The following is a 14,234-nucleotide window of genomic DNA, read 5'->3' as shown; positions in this document are numbered from 1 at the left end:
GGGCTTCGTGCCTGCAAGGCAGGCGCTCTACCACTTGAGCCACACCTCCAGTCCCGTTGGCATGTTGTAAGTGAGCAAGTGTGGGATCATTTTTACAGTTCTGTTGAGATGTAAGCCTCGTGCGTGCAGCTGGAGTGTTCAGAGTATACAGTTGAGTGGAATGTCAGTATGCTGCCCAAATTGTGCAGCGTCCAGTCAATTTTGGAATATTTTCATTGGCCAAAAAAAAAACAGACCCTTCACTCCTTAGCTTTCAGTCTCCAATCCTCCCATCCCCCCCAAGGCAGACAGAAGTCCATTCCTATCCATTTGGGTTTCCTCCTCCAGATGTTTCGAGCAAAGGAAATCAGTCATGATGGAGCCTTTGTGGCTGGCTGCTTCCATGTGGCACATGACCTTATTCATTCCTTTTTATGGCCGACTAATATTCCACTGTGTGGATGTACCACACCTTGTTTATCCCATCCTCAGTCGGTGGACAGGTTGGTGGTGGATCATTTTTAAAGGCTACCTCTGATTGGCAGGTAGCAGGCTGTCCTCAGGATGCCATCCTTCTCAGCACTTGCTTATCTCATGCAGCCCTTCTTGCTACTCACTAAAAATTCAGCCTATCCAAAGGGCTTTTCAAAATAGCCTTTCACTTGCCAACCCACCAAAGGCTTAGAAAGGGGGCCGCTGGTGAGGCCATGGCACCCTCAGACTATCAGGCAGAACAAACGTGGAGCCAAGGGGCAGTTGGGTGGCAAGAATCAAAATTCAAGCACTGAACACAACTCCAGACCCAGAAGTCTCAATTCTGTGGGTTTCCTAAGAAAATAATCTTGGTCACATACAAATACTTGTGGAGTTAAAATAGTTTTTTAAAAAGAAAGAAATAGCTTAGTTAGCTAACAATAGGAGAAACGACAAAACAAACACAGGAAGTTTCTCGAGGCAGGCGCTCTACCCCTGGAGCTACATCCCCAGCCCTTTTTAATTTAGTTATTTTTTTCTGACATGGTCTCCTGCTTTTGCCCAGGCCCAGCCTCAGACTGCAATCCTCCTGCCTCTGCCTTCCATACAGCTGGCATCACAGCTGTGCACCACGTGCGTAGCTTGCTTGTTGACACAGGGCCTCCCTAACTTCTTGCCCAGGTCGGCCCTGAATTGAAATCCTCCCATCTCTGCCTCCCAAGCAGCTGGGATTACAGGCATACACCACTACACCTGGTGGGAGGTTTTATATGTACACACACACACACACACACACACACACACACACAAACTTCATGCAGCCAGAAAAGAGGGATCATGGGAGAATACTGACTGAGTTGAAGAAAGGCTCACAACACACTGTTAGGCTTGTTAGCCAGCTTGCTGTTATTACAATCAATGTCTGAGAAAAGCAACTTCAGACAGAACGTTTATTTGGCTCACAGTTTTAGAAGTCTCTGGCCATGTTGGTCAGCCCTGTTGCTTTGACCTACAGTAGCCAGTGCGTCATGGTGGGAGTGGATGACAGAGTAAAACTGCTTGCCTCATAGCTGGGGAGCAGAAGAACCAGGAAGAGCTCAGGCTCCCAGCATCTGCCTGCCCAGTGACCTGAATACCTCCCACTCACCCATCTCTCTCTCTCTTTCTCTTTGTGGTGCTGGGGTGAACCAGGTCCTCACAGATGCCAGGAAAACACTCTACCACTGACATAACCCCAACCTCATGAGCCTTACCTCTTAAAGGTTCTGCCTCCTCCTGTCACCACCATGGGCTGGGGACTGAGCCTTCCAAGGACATGTCATCTAAACCACAGCGTAAGCTGGATGATAAAAGCAATTTATGTTATAGTGCTAACTGATTCCATTTTTGTGACATGTAACACAATGCTAGCAGTGGTTATTTCCAAGTGATCATAACACAGTGAGCTCAGTTTTCTTCCATATTTTATGAATGCCTGCAACCAACTTATATTATTTTGCATTGAGAAAAATATATTTTTTTGTTTAAACATATATATATTTTTTTGTGGTACTAGGGTTTGAACTGGTGTAAGCCCTCCTACACCTTGAGCCACTCCACAGCCCTTTTCTGTGATGGAATTTTTTTGAGATAGGGTCACATGAATTATTTGCTTGGGCTGGCTTTGAACTGAGATACTCCTGATCTCTGCCTCCTGAGTAGCTGGGATTACAGGCATGAGCCACCAGCACCCGCCTTAAACATACTATTCTTGCTGTGTACATTGGCTGAAGCCTATAACCCTAGCTATTGTGGAGGGGCGAGTTGGAGGATTGCAGTTTGAGGCCAGCCTGGGCAGAAAGTTCATGATACCCCATCTGAACCAATAAACTGTGCCTGGTGGCTCAAGCCTGTCATCCCAGCTATGGGGAAATGCAAATAGGAGGATCTTGGTACAAGCCAGCCTGGGCATGGAGTGAGACCCTATCTCAAAAATAATCAGTGATAAAAGGGCTGGCAGAGTGGCTCAAGTGGTAGAGCACCTATCTAGCAAGTGTGGCATCCTGAGTTCAAATCCCAGTACTGCCAAAAACAAAACAAACCCCTAAAAACACCAACATGTTCTTCTTAACCTTGAAATACTAGTGATGCATTTATAAAAGGAAGCATCCTTTGTTATCTTACCGTCCCAAGAAGAATTAGCCAAGTAGAAGAATGGAGGAAGAAAAGGGCGATTATAAACCAACAGTTACCAGCTGACTGTTACAGAGACTGTGGAGGTAAAAATATCTCCCTTGCAACATTGTGTCTTGAGGGAGACAGACACACTTGTGTCTTTCTGAAATGTCAGAATTTATTAAATAACAAATTCACAAGCTGTGTCAATTTCCTTGTTGACAATTCACCAAGTACTACTGATGTCACTTGATAGCCACCAGTTCTTTTATTCTAATCTTAACCACCACCATCAACTCTCAGGTCACAAATTGCACTTATAACCATACACAGCACAAAATGCTAAGAAAGGGTTGAAGAGGCTTTGGAGTTCAGAGTTCTGTACTGGAGGCCCAGGCACAGAGGTGACACAGACACAAGGAAAAGACTGAACCGCAGGCACCAACACAGAGTCATTCAAGGACGGCTTGTCCAATGAAGGAGCAAATGTCAGCTAGAAGTGGGCCATGTGTCACAGGCAGGAGAAACTCTGCTCCAGCTGGAGCCTGGGGACAGAGGCAGAAATCCTTCACTTTGCAATTTTCCTGGGCAGGGCTCATGATGGGTGACCAGGTGGAGGGTCAGTGTCTCTGCCATGTCTCAGTCTTCGGGTCCTCCTCCTTTTGTAGTCCCAGGTGAAGGGGTTACATCTGGTGTGATTGATAAGTTTGTGTCTGTTGTTTCTGACATGATTTGATACACTTGCAGATGTGATTAATTACTGGCACAAGTAAATCATATCTCAGTTTGCACCTCATGGTGCCGACAGCTGGTTGTTCACTTGTGCAAACAAGATGCAGAGTCGTTCTCTTTTGTACTCGGAATGGATTAGCTCAGGTCAAAACCGTTGCTTTAGAAAATGGAGCAACACAAGGCTAGGCGCAGCCTCCCAGCTGCTGCTCTGTGGGACACAGAGTGACCAGAGCAGGCCAGCCGGTCTCCTTATAGAATTAGGAAGTGCACAGGAGCCTGTGGAACTCTGTGAAGGAAGAAATAACTGATAGGCCTCAGATTTCCCGAAGATAGGACCCTATATCAAAGAGCAATGAGTTCTCCCCTGAAGAAAGTTATAAATTTAACAGAATCCCAACCCAGACCTGCAGTGGCACTTCCTTTTTAATTTTTTTTTTGGGGGAGGGGTTTGAGACAAGAATTCAAAACCCACAGCTCTCCATCCTGCTGCCTCAGTCTCCCAAGTGCTGGGATTACAGGCATGTGTCACCAAGCCAAGCTTGACTTTTCTTTTCAAACTTAAAAAAAAAAAATCCCACAGTTCAACTACAAGAACAGCTAGGCAGCCAGGCACCGGTGGGGGGCTCACGCCTGTAATCCCAGCTACTCAGGAAGCAGAGATCAGGAGGATTGAGGTTCAAAGCCAGCATGGACAAATAGTTCATTAGACCTTATCTCAAAAAACCCATCACAAAAAAGGGCTGGTGGAGTGGCTCAAGGCAAAGACCCTGAGTTCAAGCTCCAGTACTACAAAAAAAAAAGGAACAAACAGGTAGCATTTTATGGACTCAAAGACACACTAACCCCCATCCCAGATTTAACCCAGGGCCTCATACATGCTCAGGAAGTACTGTGCACCTGACCCATCTCCAGCACCTTTTCAGTATTTCTGTGATCAGGGTGCATCTTAGATTCAGAGAACTGAGCTCTCGAGATTATTCAGCAAGCTGGCTGCGGTGGTGCATGCCTGTAATCCCAGCACTCGGGATTAAACTCAGGAGGGTTTAAGGCCATCCTGGACTACACAGTGAGACTTGTCTCAGAAAACAAAAACAAAAAGACTAGCCAGCAATGTTTTGAATCAAAGTCATTGAAATTAGTTAAGTATAATAACCTCTCATTCCTTGACAGATCAAGTGGGCACAGATAAGTAAGAATGCAGACGACAGATCCTAACAATATTTTGAACTTAGAACCTTGAGAATGAGGCTCAAAGGCCGTGGAACAGTCACAAAAACTGACCTCCACTAAGCCCGAGGAAGATTTAAAGAATGAAAACAGTGCAAAGAATGTGTCTTAGTTACCACACGGTCACAGCACACAGGCCTTTCGGAACAGCTCTGTGTCAGGACCTGCGGGATTCAAATAAACCTGCCCGCTGTGACAAGTTGTACCCTTAGGCACCTAGCAAGGAAGTCAGCAAGGGTGAACGCGTGAGATGTAGAAACTACAGGAGGGAGCAGGGCGGAGGAAGGGATTTACAGAGGTCAAAATGGTGCGAAGACAGAATAGCAGGGTGAGTCACAAGGAAATCCTAAAGAGTGTGAAGTTAACATTATTTAAAGTGCTTCATAGAACATTAGGAAATTGCTGCTCTTTCTTCTTCTTCTTCTTTTTGGAAACAGAGTCTCAATATGTAGTCCAGGCTGGCCTCAAACTTGTGATCCTCCTGCCTCAGCTTCCTGAGCGCTGGGATTACAGGTGTATAGTGCCTAGCCCGGTTCTCCAAATTGTCTTTTAAGGTAGGCATAACACTGATACCAAACCTGATCAAAGCTATACAAAAAAGGAAGGGTTGCACGCGTGGTTCAAGTGGTAGAGCTCCAGCCTAGCAAATGTGAGACCCTGAGTTCAAACCCCAGTACTGCCAAGAATCAATCAGTCAGTCAGCATAGTTAGCATAGGTACATATGTATTTCTTCTGGGCGCTGGCCCCTCCTGTCTGTGGCAGGGTGATTACGGTCTCAGATGGCACTTAGCTTGCTGATCTGTTGATGATGACATGGGGACATAGCCTGGTTTATTGGGGGTGGTTCATGTCACCATGAGTGTCCTTTAAGGGCAGAGGGAGGCAGGGAGCCGTGTCAGAGGGGTGCAGCATCAGGAGATGCCACCTACTGGGCTCTAAAGGTGCTTCGGGGTTCCACAGCCGAGGAGTGAAGGTGGCTCTAGGAGCCCAGCACAAGCAGGAAGACAGGTTCCCTCCGCACTACAGAGAGGAGACCTCGTGTCCACAGCATCTTGGTTGTAGCTGGGCAGCTCCCGTGGGACTGCTGAGCCCCAGTGCTGGGAGATGCTACATCTGTGTTTTAAGACATTAAATTTGTGGTGGTTTGTTATAGAAACAATACTACCCAGACAGGGGCTGGCGCCACCAAGTATTAAACTGACCACAAGTCAGTCATTAGAGCTGGACGTGGTTGAAGAGACGGATCGATACAGCCAAATACCAAGTCCAGGAATAGGTTTAGAGCTGCTCATGGTGCCCACACCTGTAATTCCAGCCCTGGGAGGCAGGAGGATCTCAAGTTCAGTGCCAGCTAACAACAAACACAAAACAACAAACCAGAAATGGGTTCCAGAGGATGCAGCTGTCCAGGACCTGATGGCAGAAGTAGGCTGAGGGCAGCTTGGGTAGAGCGCGTCTCACACTCGTGAGTCCCTGGGTTAGATCCTCAGTACAATGTCAAAAAAAAAAAAAAAATCAGTACATTCAGCAAACTTTTTTCTCTTTAAGTAGAGTCAGGAGGGACTAGAAAGATAGGTACTGTGAAAAAAGCTGCTAGCTCTGGGGTCTGGCAGAGTGAGCGGTTCAAGTGGTAGAGTGCCTTCCTAGTAAGCGTGAGGCCCTGAGTTCAAATTCCAGTGCCACCAAAAAACAAAATAAACAAAAAACCAGCAACTTAATATCAGGGCTGGCAGAGTGGCTCAAGTGGTAGAGTGGCTGCCTAGCAAGCACAAGGCCCTGAGTTCAAACCCCAGCACTGCCAAAGAAAGCAAACAAAAAAAAAGAAACATAATAGGATACGCTGGGGGAAATTGCCAGCACAAATCAGAGTAATCTTCTGGTCCAGAACCGTTCTGGCTTGCATCTGGTATGTCCCCTAAAGGCTCCTGTGTGGAAGGCTTGGTGGCCCACTGATGGTTTTTGGCAGTGATTCGATCCTGGGGCTCTGACTTCATCACTGGGCTAAATTCAGTGATGGAGTCCTAATTTGATGACATTTTTGGGAGATGGGAAGCTAGAAGGTGGGTGTCACTGGGGTGCACCTTGAGAAGTCGTATCTTGCCTCATTCTCTCCGCTTTCTGGCTGCCATGGGGTGAGCTGCTCTCTCCATGCCTTTCCTCCGTCATCTTTCTGCTTTGCCACAGGCCTACAAGGAAAGGAGCCAGCCAACCCTGGATGGAAACCTCTGAAACACGGAGCCAAAAAAAAAAATCTTTCCTCTTTTTTTTTTTTTTCTTGTAGTATTAGAGCTTGGACTCAGGCCTACACTTTGAGCCACTCCACCAGCTCTTTTTTGTGAAGATAGGGTTTTTTCAAGATAGGGTCTCGTGGAACTATTTGCCAGGGCCTACTGAGTAGCTGGGATTACAGGCGCAAGCTACTGGCACTGGGCTGAATCTTTCCTCTTTTAAGTTGTTTTGCTCTAACACAGAAGAACTTCCAGAAATTGATAAGAAAAAGATCAAGTGCACAGAGTATACGAAGAGGTAGCTGGAAGGAAAGGTCATTCCAACAGCTCTTGATTACCCGAGAAGACACTGGACCTCACTCACAGTAAGACCCGTTCTTCCACCAAGGATAGGTGGGAATCCACAGGACAGGCTGGGAGACGGCAGTCTTGTCTTTTATGGATGAAAATATGAGAGCTGGCACAGACTCAAAGGGGACGAGTTGACAAATAAAATGTGGGGGAGTCAAGGTCTTGTTGCAGTGCTGGGGATGGAAGTCGCCCACTGGGCTCCACCCGGGCCCTTACTTTCTTCATTTTGACAAGGTACTGAGGTTATGCGAGATGCTAACGTTAGAGAGAGCTGGGCGCAACTGTACTGGCTGTGAAATTTCCTGCCATTTAAATCATTTTAATAATTGAAAACTTAAGAGTTGAGCAGAGGGATGGGAAACAGTGGATGGAGTACTGTCACAGGAGTATTAGCAATACATAGTGAATGAGAAAAGCAAAGGGCAGGGCAGGTTATTTTTATATAATAAAAAGAAGAAATGATATCTATCCAGGTGCCTCATTTACATTAAAATGCTTTGTGTTGCCAGGCACGGTGGCACCCACCTATAATTCCAGGCCAGCCTGGGCTCTGCAGTGAGACGCTGTCTCAGAGAAGGCTTTTCTCTGTTGTGGGTTTTAGTGTTAGTTTGGGTGAGTGGGAGCCAGGGATGGAACCCAGGGCTTTGCTATGCTAAGCAATTGTTCTACACCGAGCTATCCCCAGCCTGAGACTCTTGTCTCCAAGGGAAAAAATATCTGGGCTAGAGGCATGACTCAAGGGTAGAGTGCCTGCCTCACAAGGGTAAAGCCCTGAGTTCAAATCCCAGCACCACCAAAACACCCAAAAACCCCTCAAAACAAAAACAATAAATACAAGAGCGTAGCAAGTGGCACATGACTAATTATGAAAAGATGACAGCCAAGGGGACATCCTTCAGTTCAATCTATTAAGAAAAGATCAATACCTCAACTTAAAATTATACCAGACACCCAAGCAGAGAAACCAATAAGGAAGAAATACAAATAAACAGTTTTTTAAATCTCTGAACTAATAGTCAAGATATGCGAAGTATATTCGGTGTTTCAGGGGAAAGGACGCTGGCACCGCTGGATATGCTAGTGAACCACCCCCGACCTTCCCAAAATATAGGTCTGCTTTGTCTTCTGGTGGTGCTGAGGCTTGAACTCAGGGCCTCACACTTGCTAGGCAGGCGCTCTGCCACGTGAGCCACTCTGCCAGCTCTAAAGTGGTCTGCGTTGATCTAGTGATCTGGGAACTCTGGGAATCCTCCCATGAACTCACTGGGAGAGACGAGCAGGGCATTTACAAGGGTGTCCTCAGCACTGGTCACCACAGTGCAGAAGCGGCAGGCATTGCCTCGCACAGCAAGGGTAGGATGAAGCCACTGACGGGGAAGGGCAGTCACAGTCTGGGTCCTGAGGAAGCAGGCGCCACGTGGTTTATCCTGGTGCTGTCACAGTGCTCATCTGAGGCACATACACGCTGAAAATCTTGAGTGGTCATTTCTGAATTGCAGTTTTTAGCAGATGACTTTTTTCTTTTCTTTTTTTTGGGGGGGCAGTGGGCTACATCTTGAGTCACTCCACCACCCCTTTTTTGTGATGGGTTTTTTCGAGATAGGATGTTAGGAACTATTTTCCTGGGCTGGCTTTGAACCACGATCTTCCTGATCTCTGCCTCCTGAGTAGCTAGGATTACAGAAGGGAGCCACCAGTGCCTGGCTTCTTTATTTAGTATTGGGTTTTTAAATATTTTTATTATCATATTATTGTTGTGCTGGGGGTACGTTATGACATTTACAAAGGTGCTTACAATAAACCTTAAAGTCACCTCTTCCACCAATTGTCCCCTGCCCCCCCTTTCTTCTATTTTTTTTCCCTAAAATTTCTCCTGAACTCTTATTCCTTCTGTAGTCACACAGCTTCCTTAGCCAGTCTGCTTTCCACAAACAACATTTATTTATATCAAGAAACTCATTTTGCCCTGTCTTTGAAGTTCAGAGTAAAGCTAAGCCCAGTTGTAAATACAAGGAGGCTTGCCTACAAGCTGTACTTTTCTCACCCATTGGTGAAAATCATGCCCAGGAATGAGCGCATCTACAAGCAAAATGTACAAGTAGAAAGAAAAGCAAATCTAGGCACAAGGTCTTCCTGCCCAGGACTCGAGAGATCCCATGTCTCGAGAGCCCCTAACTGAGAGGAAGCCACTGGGCTGGAAGCCGGCGTCCCCTGGGAGATAAATTATGTATGGCTGCTGTTAAATATTTCATCTCTCCTTAAGCATCACTTATCTTCGTGTAGCTAAGAAAGAAAACGCCCACACATGGCTCCATCAGTCTTGTCACCTTGCCTCCCCTGTAAAACTGCTACCAGCATCCCAAACCCAAGTCCTTTTGTAGGGTCACACCTTATGATGGAAAAAGAGATCGCCGTGGCAGGGCCTTTCACTCTCATTGCTTGGCTGAGGGATGTCAGGTGACTTCACCTCCTGCATCAAGCTTGTCACCTTCAAAGCCATCAGCATGTTGCTGGGTTGGTCATGCCACGTTTGACCCTGCATTTTTCTTAGTGATACCTAAGCGGGGGAGGGGTGTCTGAATTTGCCCTGGGAGCCCCGCAGAGTGGGGAGGGACAGCAAGGACCTCTGAGTTTCCCGAGCCTAGGCAGCAGGGGCACCTCGCCCACCTGGCCTGCTGCCCGGTTACCCCGCTGGTCCCTGGCGCTTCCCCTTCCCCGTTTGTTTTCTCTGCTCCTTTGGCTCTGTCTGCTCGGCTGTTGGAGATGTGTGCCAGCCCCACTGGGCACGGGCCCTGTGAACACCAGCCAAGGTGCCCTCGGGGAGGAGGAAGGGCATGGAGGCCAGCTCCCACAAGAAACCCTCCTGTGTTGCAATCACGTTGCAAAGACTTTTCTGTGCCTCCGTGCATGGGCATGCTTTGATCAGATTTGTTTGCATTTGTTGTCTGGTGTTGCACACTTGTGTGTGTGGGTATGTGTGCATGCAGGTGTGCAGAAGTCTCATTTCACATGTAGCTGGGTGCCAGTGGCTCACGCCTGTAATCCTAGCAACTTGGGAGGCTGAGATCAGGAGGATCATGGTTCGAGGTCAGCCTGGGTAAATAGTTTTAAAGAACCCCCACCTCCAAAATAACCAGAGCAAAACAGACTGGAGGTGTGGCTCAAGCGATAAGTGTCTGCTTTGCAAGCCTGAAATCCTGAGTTCAAACTCCAGTCCCACAAAATAAAAACAAAAAACTAGTCAAAAGTCGTGTGTGATTTTAAGTGAAAACTTTCTCCATATTACTGCCTCCCCAGAGAGCAATTCAATATTCTTTGTAAATTACCCCGGTGGCTTCCTTGGGACTCTTTCTGATTGCAGATGATGCTAGCGTTGGTCACTTGGAAGGCACTGCTCTAAGGCACTGGCCTGTGCTCGGCAGGTCTTCACCGGCTTAGTGATTTAGTTCCTTGAGTCACTGAGCACACACAGCTGTGCCTGAGTCAGTTCGGGCACATACCTGAGACACAGCGGAAGACAGGAAAAAAGCTGCGATGTGACTTCCTACCTTCCAGGGCGGGAGGGGAGCCTGCCTGAGGGAAGGAAAGCCACATTGCCTAATTCAGAGCAATCTGCTCCAGTCTTAGAAACAGTGACACATGCTGTTCGCTGTGGATTCCAGCCCTCTGTGTCTGAATGCCGAGCTGATGGCAACTTGGGTGTTGTACTCTTGGTCACATTCCAGCACTCCTCGTCCTGTCCTACTGCAGACTCAGAAGCACAGAAAGCCAGCTGGGGTTCTTGGACATCACTTTCTGCAGGCCACTGTGCTGCCCACACTGACTGGAGTGGGGACTTGGGATTCCACTACGATGGAAGCTAATTTAGGAAGTGAGGTGCCCTGCAGGCAGGCTGGGGACCCGTTTACTTTCGTTTTTTTGGGTGGCACTGGGGTTTGAACTTGGGGCTTTGGGCTTGCTAGACAGGCGCTCTACTACTTGAGCCATGTCCCCAGCCCTTGAAGCTTACTTTTAACAGTACAGCACACAAGATGAGTAGATGAAGGCTTTCAAACCCGTGTATACACTGGAAGAAATAGTAAGCCCTGTTGTTAAAAACAGTTTGCTGAGAGCTAAGGGGGACAGCCGCAGGTGTGTACTGCAGAGGGGGTCCAGGAAGCATGCTGTCGAGTCTCTCTGAGCAGGAAGATGCATCTCTGTCACTGCTTTGCTTTGGGCCCTGGTCCTGAGGGCTTCCTTCCTCCTCCTGTAGGAATAGCACCCTGATTTTCCCCCATCACCCCAGAGTGGCCAGAGCAATGGAGAGTCACAGGGCTTGGTTAAGGAACAAGGCACATTGGGTCACTGTCTCTGGGAAGGTGACTTTTTTTTTTTTTGTGGTACTGGGTGCTGGGTTTTGAACTCAGGACCTACATCATGATTTTTTTTTTTCTTTCAGATAGGGTCTCCTGAACTATTTGCCCAGGTTGGCTTCAAACCAAGATCCTTCTGATCTCTACCTCCTGAGAAGCTAGGATTACAGGTGTGAGCCACTGGTGCCCAGTGGCTCTCTTCTTTAGTTGTTAATGTGACAGAATGGCCACTTTTGCCACCACAGGGGGGGAATTTATCTGAGAGAAAAAAACCAATAGAGGAAAGCAAATAAGAAACAAAGAGTTCCAACGTCAGTACCACCAAAAAAAAAAAAAAAAAAAAGAAAAAAGCAGCTTCTCACCTGTGCTGTGTAAGTCATTTAAATTACAATTATGTAAAATTAAAAATTCAGTCTTAGTTGCTGTAACCACATTTCCAATGTGCTGCTGGTGCCCACAGTGAGGACCCTGTGGACAGAACAACTGCAGAGCAAGTCTGTCATAGAAAGCCATCAGACTGCACAGTCAGACGGTATCTGCGTGGAAAGCCTTGCCCCCTGGCAGCTCCCTGAGCCACTAAATCTTCATGGAAGCCAGTGGAGTTGGGGTCCCTGAAGTCCAAATGACCAAGGCAGAAGCCTTGCGGTGAGCATTCAAGACCACGGTCAGTTCACAGGTGCAGGGGTCATTCACCTTTTTCCCGTGAGATGGGGGTCTCACAGAGTTTTTTGCTGGTGCTAACCTGGAAACCAGCTCCACCTAATCTTAGAATTCCAAGTAGCTGGGATTACAATTGTGTACCACTAGGCCTGAATGAATGAAGCTCATTTTGGTGGGACTAGGGTGTAAACACAGAGCTTTGCACTTCCAAAGCAGGCGCTCTACCACTTGAGCCACACCTCCAGTCCATTTTGCTCTGGTTATTTTAGAGATGGGGGTCTCTCAAACTGTTCGTGCAGGCTGGCCTCAAACCTCCATCCTCTGGATTTCAGCCTTCCAAGTAGCTAGGATTACAGGCATGAACCACCAGCCCAGCTCTGGCGAAAGTACATTTTAAATGTTACCTTCCAGTCTACAGCTGTATGTTCATACACAGTTGTAATGGGTTTACATAAAATCAGGTGTTCACCTTTTAACAGGCAGAAGTTAAGAAAGGGCTGGAATTATAGCTCAAGTGGTAGAGCACCTGCCTAGCAAGTGCAAGACCCTCAGTTCAAAACCCAGTACCACGAAAAAAAAAAAAGGTTAAAGAAGCAAGTATCTAGTAGCCAAGCCCCAGTGGCTCAGGCTGTAATCCCAGCTACTCAGGAGGCAGAGAAGAGGAGGATCAGAGTTTGAAGCCACCCCAGCATAGTTTGAGAGACCCTATCTTAAAAAACCCCATTACAAAATAGGACTGGTGGAGTGGCTCAAGGTGTAGGCCTGAGTTCAAGGCCCAGTACTGCAACAACAAAACAAAACAAGTATCTTGTTATAACTTAGCAGTTTCCTCTACTTAGTTTTATCTACTGGAGGCTTGGTAAACCCATTTGGTGGGTAACTTTTCATACAATTTCAAACAAGAAAGTAGCCTTTTAGACAAGTCTATCTTTATTTGTAAAAAATAATATACAACTAAAGCTAATTTGATTTTTAAAATCAAAGTTCATTTAGTGATAATGTACATTTTATAATAAAATTGTAGTAAAATACTGACATTTGATAGTTTAAACAAAGTATCATTCATGTAAAAATCATGTTATAGCATGTAAAATTTAATTAGAAAATTCATAGTTCACAAAAGTACATATATTTTGTTGACAGCTTAAGAACATTATCATAAATTTACTTAAGATACAGAACAAAATTCACAGTTAGGCTTGACATTCAGTACTATAAGGTTTTACACTGGATGTACTGATAATTGTGTTAAGGTGCACTTGAAATAACTGGCTGAGTCCCAGTGGACTGGCGCTCCATTGTGTAACCACGGCCTATTGGTTTTACAGCATCTGGTTATCAATGATTTCACCAAAATTTCAACAACCGAAAACACCACAGACATGTATCCTGAAAGGATACGGAAAATAACAGCACTAGCAGCTTTGATTCCCGGGTTCACAGACAAACACAAGGTAAATCTGTACTTTACAGTTAAAATCTGTACAAAAGTCAAGCCCTGAAGTATTTTTCCCTAAGAGAAAAGTCCTAATGTTAAAACTTTGCTTAAAAAAAAAAAAAAGAGAGAGAGGTAGTGTGTAAAAGTATTTTTACTTAAAATGCTGAGCCCCTGCACCACTTACCATGTAAATGAGATCAAACTTTTACATCTGACATTATCTCGTTGTTAAGAGTCACGTTTCTAAGACAGAACGTTAAAGCTGGGATGCCATTACTGAGTAGTGGAACACGAAAGGAAGTTCAGTGGATTCGACTAAAGCGTGCGTCCCAGGACGCTGTGCGGTCAGTTGACAGTTTAAGGAAATTTGCTTCGTGGTAACGTGAACCAAAGGGTGAGGTTCTCTGAGGCCAGTGATCTGCATCCAACCAAGACTCCACTTCTTCATATGGCTCACCTTGGAGAAACATCCTTCAAAACGGAGTCATTTGAGTCTTCATTGTTTTAACAGCACACAATTCTTATAAAGGTATTCCTACTAGCCCTAGCATAAAATTAATTAATAAATAAGTCATAAGCCACAGGGACCTACAGTCTCCATGAAAGTCTCACATCTAGCACTTGTGCACTCCATACAG

This window comes from Castor canadensis, chromosome 5 (assembly GCF_047511655.1).
Source record: "Castor canadensis chromosome 5, mCasCan1.hap1v2, whole genome shotgun sequence".
In the NCBI taxonomy this organism is placed as follows: Eukaryota; Metazoa; Chordata; class Mammalia; order Rodentia; family Castoridae; genus Castor; species Castor canadensis.
The sequence above is the reverse complement of the archived record's forward strand: the minus strand, read 5'-3'. Positions refer to the sequence as shown.